We start from the raw sequence: 6,868 nt of genomic DNA, 5'->3' as shown, positions 1-6,868 counted from the left end.
CATATCATAGACATATCAGTTCACTCAATACAACATAAAAATCACATATCATAATATATACATATCGTTTTATAACAATTTGCATATATGGGCATATGACACGTGCGAAGCCATGAGCACGTGTCATCATACAGCTCACAATTATAACTAAACGACGGTAGGGCCACTTACTTGGTTGGCCTAGGTCGAAGCTACTATGATCCTTTGATGCTAGCTTAACGTTGCTCTCTGAAATTTAATTCTACCTAACAAATTCAACATTATATATTAGAATTCTAGGGTGGGAATTGGTTTACTTAATTTTAGGCCAATAATTTCAAATTACTCCTAAGTAGTTAAACTAGCTTAGCCTAAGTATGCATAAATACTTTGAACTTGACTCCACAAATTTAAGCCTAATTATGCAGGTATACTTTAAACTTCACTTCAAAAAATTAAACTAGCTAAAACATAGTCGTACTAACCTTAAATGCTTCAGAAGGCATGTGTCGTCATACCTCAAACAAAAAGTTCTCTAGCCTATTCTATAGTAAGACCACTTATTTATTTGGCCTTAGCTAGGGTTTCCCTAATTTCAAGTTTGCTAAGCTTTCTTTTCTCAGAGTTGCTCTAAATGTCGTCGGGGATCGTTTCCTATTAGGTCGTTCATTGCTCTTCGTTATTATTTCACAATTCTAATTTAAATTCGACTTGGAATTGTAAAATAGAGCATCGTACTGACCTTAATTAGGGTCAAAATTGGCTTCAAGGGTCGGAATAGTGGAAAAAGGTGTATTTTGTCCTTTGCCAGGCCGAAGAGCGACTTTTCGAGCCACGAAGCCGAGCCGTTTAAACCGATGGAGCCAGAGGAGTTCTTTTTGCTGCTGCAGGTGGATTGCACTGACGTGACTTGTGGGCTAAGTTGCTGCAGGAGTGCAAGTGGGTCCGACCTGGATTCGGATCCGACGAATACGTCTTCTTTGCATGACTTCCTACATTTTCCGATTCCGTTTCTCTCTCCTCTATACGCCATTTTTTATGCTGTTTCTCATCATTTTTCTTCCTCTACCTCTCTGTCAGCCTCTCTTCTTCTCTTCCACGAAGTTTTGTACCTCGTTGACGTCTACAACAACAGATCCATGAGGTTTCTAAAGATCAAATTTCAGATCTTGTTTCTGACAAAAATGTTTGTTGATAATGTTAGGTTGAATGGCACTGTGATTTATGTGGGTCAGACCTCATATATTTATAGATGTACAATGAGCATTACAACAAACCATAAAATCATAGATTTGGTAACAAACTCTAAATCATAGATTTGGTAACAACAGGAAATCATAGATTTTCCTTGATTCATGGTAAGTAACAAGTAAATGAGTAGATTATCTTACTATGCATAGATATGATCTATTTTACGTTTAACACCCTCTCAATGTGGATGATGTACTACTAAGTTAAGATTGTGCCTAAAACTCCTAAAAAAGGAGCTGACAGTCGCTTTGTCATGATATCGGCGAACTGATCCTTGGAAGATATGAGTCGCACATCAAGTTGATGAGTTGATACTCGTTCACGAACGAAGTGATAATCAACCTCAACATGCTTTGTCCGTTGATGAAAGATTGGATTGGGGGATAGATAGGTGACACCAATGTTGTCACACCATAGGCTAGGCACTCGCGCTTGTGAGATCCCGAGCTCACGCAAGAGAACTTGGATCCAGATTAATTCGGTAGTGGCATCAGCAACCGCCTTATATTCGGCCTTCGTACTAGAACGAGAAACTGTCGCTTGTTTCCTTGAACTCCAAGAGATAAGATTGCCACCAAAGAAGATAGCATTGCCTCCAGTGCTTCGACGATCATCAGGATTCCTAGCCTAATCAGCATCCGAAAAGGCACTCAGCAAATTAGTGTTGGACTTTGTAAGACACAAGCCCATATCAATAGTGTCATGTAGATAATGGAGAAGTCGTTTGACTGCCGCCCAATATACAGAAGTCGGGGAGGACATGAACTAACATACTCTATTGACACAGAAGGATATATAAGGACGTGCAGAGACAAATATTGGAGAGCACCAACGACACTCTGATAGCTAGTAGTATCCTCAGGCGAGACCTTTTCACCACCATCCAATAACGACTTCTCACTAGGAAGCATAGGTGTGGGCACACCTTTGGAGATGAGCATATTGGTTCTGGACAATAAATCTTGAATTTATTTATGTTGTGTCAGAACAAGTTCGTTGGAAGTATGGTGGGCCTCAATCCCAAGAAAATAACTTAAAATGTCAAGATCCTTGACGGCAAATCATCCCGAAGCTGTGTAAGAAGTTTTTCAGTAGCTATAGAAGATGAGTTGATGATAATAATGTCATCAACATAGATGAGGATATATATCTGAATGCCCATCTTGTTAAATATGAAAAGAGAGACATCAGCCTTTGAAGGTGTAAAATCCAACTGTAATAGTTTGGAGCTACGGTGAGAAAACCAGGCACGCGGAGCTTGTTTGAGGCCATAAATCGACTTATCCAGCTTGCAGAGATAACCAGGATGTTGAGAATCCACAAATCCAGGGGGCTGCTTCATATAAACATCTTCATTAAGAAAGCCATGAAGAAGAGCATTTTGAATATCAACCTGTAGAATAGCCCAACCATGAGAAATACCAAGAGATAATAAGAGCCGAATGGTAGTGGGCTTAACAACTGGACTAAATGTATCATCATAATCAACGCCATACTGCTGTTTAAACCCTTTAGCAACTAGGCATGCTTTATAGCGATCAATAGAGCCATTTGGCTTTTACTTTGAGTTTGAAAACCCATTTGCAATCAATAACGTTAAGATCAGCACGTGGAGGAACTAAATGCCATGTCTTATTTTTTAGAAGTGCCTGAAATTCATCATTCGTCGCCTGATGCCAGAGGGGATGCTCCATAGTAGTAATATGTGAGGTAGGTTAAGAGGCAGAAGACCGAACTACAGAATATGTTACTGTTCCATCTGTACGCACCTTGGGTTTCTTGACCCACAAAACTTATTACCCCTCATTAGGAAAATGAAATCGGAGAAAGAAAGAAAAAGAAAGAGGCTTTCCCCATATTATATATTTTATTATGAATTAGTATCAGCTCACTCTAAAGGGTAACACTTTTCGTGGAGTACTTGTGCTCAAATCGAGTACCATACGAATGAGTAGTAGGTGTAGGATCCACAATTGAGAGGACAGTCGTACAAGCCGTTGCGAGGAGAGCAACCGGTGCTACAGCAGTCGGTTGACCAGCGGTCGAGGATCCAATCGGGCATTGCGCAATATCATCTACTAGCGGAGGATTCGAGGTCCCAATCATTGGCGAAACATCCAACTCCGATTCGCGTAGCAGCGACGCGGAGGATTGCAGTGACAATTCCAAAGCTGATGTGAGCACCAGATTTTCTGCATCCAAAAAGTTAGTAGGCACAAATATATGCATGTGATCATTATCCAAATTAGTACTGCTGTTACCCAAATGCAAGGTGCACAAATCAAGGGCATTGTGCGTGGCTGCAAGGTTGGGGAAGAATTGGGTGGGACTCTCTTGAACGGAAAAATATTCTCATCAAATATAGACACGACTAGAATCGGTGTCAGGACACTTATACCTTTTATGTAAAGAACTGTAGCCTAGAAAGACACATTCCTTGGATCGAAAAGAGAGCTTTTGTTTGTTATAAGGGCGAAGATGAGGTCAACAAGCACACCAAAAAACTTCTAATAAGGAGTAATTTGGTGGGGGTATGAAAAAGACGCTCAAAGGGACATTTGTTATGGATGACACAAGTAGGAAGATGATTGATGAGATATGTGGCTGTAAGAAATGCGTCATCCCAAAATTTAATAGGTACATCAGCATGAGCTAGAAGGGCTAGGTCAGGTTCAACAATATGACGGTGCTTGCATTCAACAGACCCATTTTGTTGATGCGTGTGAGGGCACGAAACACAATGAGCAATTCTAAGGGAATGAAAGAATGTGTTATGAATTTTTTGATGTCTCCCACCCCAATCAGACTGGACACACTTGATTTTAGTATCTATGAGGCGCTGAACATGAGCTTGGAATTGCAAAAGTATACGAGGAGCTTACGTACGATCATGCATCAAATAGATCCACGAAAATTTATTGAAATTATCAATGAAGCTAATATAATATTTAAAACCCTTAACATATGGAGGTGCAGGGCCCCAAACATCCGAAAAACTCAGTTCCAAAGGTGACGAAGACCTATGAGAAGAACTAGTATATGGTAGACACGCATTACAAACTGACAAAGGTGACTCACTAGCACAAGAAATATTATTGAGATGCAAAATTGACTTTACTACTTGAGTGAAGAATGTCCAAGACGTGCATGTCATTGGGCGTGAGTAGTAGATCTGCTCACTAAGGCGTGCTTGAGATCATCGACATCAGATGGCTTAATAGGATAGACACCAAACTCACACCTCCCATCTAGAAGAATTTTCCTCGACTTGTATATCCTTAATAGAAAAATGTCAAGGATGGTATTAAAAAAATACGTCATTATCCCGAGAAAATTTATGAATGGAAAGAAGATGTTTGGAAATTTCAGGCACATGCAAAATATTACGCAATGCAAGAGGACAAGCAACAATATTAATTAAAGAATGACTAGTATGCAAAATACGCAAACCAGCTCCATTGCCGACTTGAATTTGTTCACCTCCATGATAGCGTTCACGTAGAGCGAGATGATTGAGGTCACTAGTGATATGATCAGTGGCGCCCGTGTCATTGTACCAATTTGGATCAATCTTGTAAGAGAAAGTAGCCGCCAGTGCTGCAAAAAGAGGTTCATCTTGATAAAACTCATCCATCCTATGCCAACAGCGAACAACAGTATGCCCCACTTTGCCACAGCTCTGGCAGGAAGGACGAGCGAAAGGGTCAATATGATCACCAACTGGACGAGAGGGCGCACCACCTTGAGAACGGCCACGACCATGATCCCTACGCCCACGGTTCCTCTGCTGACCACCACGACCAGCATAATTGGCAGAAGATTCAGGATTTAACTGAAGTTTAGCCTGATGTTGTAGTTGGCGAGCTTCAAATGCCATTATATGTGCAAACACATCATCAAGCGTGAGGGCTTCACTCTAGGTAGTCATCGAGGTGACGAAGAGATCATAGTCAGGGCCAAGATCAGCGAGAAGATACGAGATCATATCATCATCCTGCAAGGCAGAGCCAGCGATGGCTAGCTTAGTGGCCAACCCTTAGATCTTGCAAAAATAATTTGCAGCAGATAGATCGCATTTCTTGGACGTGGCGAGCTCAACACAGATCTGAATAGTGCGAGCACGAGTTGACGACGAAAACATCCGCTGCAGGGTATCCCACGCCTCCTTGGACGTAGTAGTGGCAACCACATCATGAAGAGTCTCCTCAGTCATGGAGGAGAGAAGACTGCTAAGAACCTGTTGATCCTGATCATACCACTAATCATAGGCCGAATTAGAGACCAGGTCAGCACTAGCAGTCGTTGAGGAAGAGATCAACTTGACAGGTGCGCAATGGTGCCATCGAGGTAGCCCATAAACTTCGTACTCCATAGGTAGGGGAGGAGCCGGGCACACCATATGATGAAGTTGTTTTTGGTGAGACAGATTGTGACAGCGTGATGAAGAGGGATTGGGCCAAAGGTCGACGCCATGGTTGTTGAGGTTGTGTTGGAGATGGTGGATGGAGAGGAAGAAGAAGATATGGTAGACATTGTTAATGAATAAACCTTGGCTCTGATACCATGTTAGTGTTGAAGGGTCACTAGTAGATACATGTATGAATAGATACATGTGTTGAAGGGTCACTAGTAGATACATGTATGAATAGATACATATGTTGAAGGGTCACTTGTACATGTATAGGTACATGTATAACTACATGTATGAATAGATTCATTAGTTCCTAATTAAATAGGTGCATGATTTTTAGATAATGAATGGTAATGGAGAATGTCCCAAATTACCTATATATATGTATGTTGGCATTGGTGGAAGGCATAGAAAAATCAAACGAGCATTCCTTCATAGTTTTCAAAGTTCTTTTCTCAAAGAATTCTACCAAATTTCTCTGTTGTTACCAACAACTGGTATCAGAGCGATCTTGCAGCAGCAAGAATGGCAGCAGAAAGACAAGTTGAGAGCTACGTTCAGCCCGCCATCCTGAGGTTCGATGGTCACTATGATCATTGGGCGATGTTGATGGAAAATTTTCTCAAATCAAAGGAGTTTTTTGATATGGTGGAGACGGGTTATGTAGAGCCAAATGAAGGTGAGGTACTCTCAGCTGTTCAACAGCAATGGTTGGCAACATCGAAGTTGAAGGACCTGAAGGTCAAGAACTATTTATTCCAATCCATTGATCGGACTATCTTGGAAATAATGTTTCAGAAGAAGACATACAAGGAAATTTGGGATTCTACGAGGAGGAAGTATCAAGGCTCAACGAGAGTAAAGCGTGCTCAATTTCAAGCGGTTAGAAGAGACTTTGAAATTCTCCAAATGCAAAAGGGAGAAACTGTGAATGATTATATTGGCAAGGTTATGAGTCTTGCAAGTAAAATGAGGATGCATGGTGATTCAATCACGAATGTTGCGATTGTAGAAAAGATTTTGCGATCTCTAACTCCAAAGTTCGATTACATTGTATGTTCTATTGAAGAAGCAAACAATGTTGAAAAGATGCAAATAGATGAACTCCAAAGCTCCCTGCTAATACATGAGCAGAAGAGGAGATGACATCCTTAAAGATATTCACACCAGGTGAAACTTCAAGCTCCAGAGGTAGAGGGCAAAGAAGAGGCCGAGGTCGTGGGAGAG

General features: G+C 41.1%; 1 non-coding gene across 1 annotated transcript; it reads right to left on the bottom strand.

Annotated features, from left to right (window-relative positions):
- Window positions 1-5,094: 5,094 nt before the first annotated feature.
- Window positions 5,095-5,233, bottom strand: LOC111783745. The gene has a single exon (XR_002813426.1). It is a non-coding gene; the product is annotated as a small nucleolar RNA Z247 (small nucleolar RNA).
- Window positions 5,234-6,868: the final 1,635 nt, after the last annotated feature.

The sequence above is a fragment of the Cucurbita pepo genome, chromosome LG20 (assembly GCF_002806865.2).
Source record: "Cucurbita pepo subsp. pepo cultivar mu-cu-16 chromosome LG20, ASM280686v2, whole genome shotgun sequence".
In the NCBI taxonomy this organism is placed as follows: Eukaryota; Viridiplantae; Streptophyta; class Magnoliopsida; order Cucurbitales; family Cucurbitaceae; genus Cucurbita; species Cucurbita pepo.
Note: the sequence above shows the minus strand (reverse complement) of the source record. Positions and strands in the feature narration are given on the sequence as shown.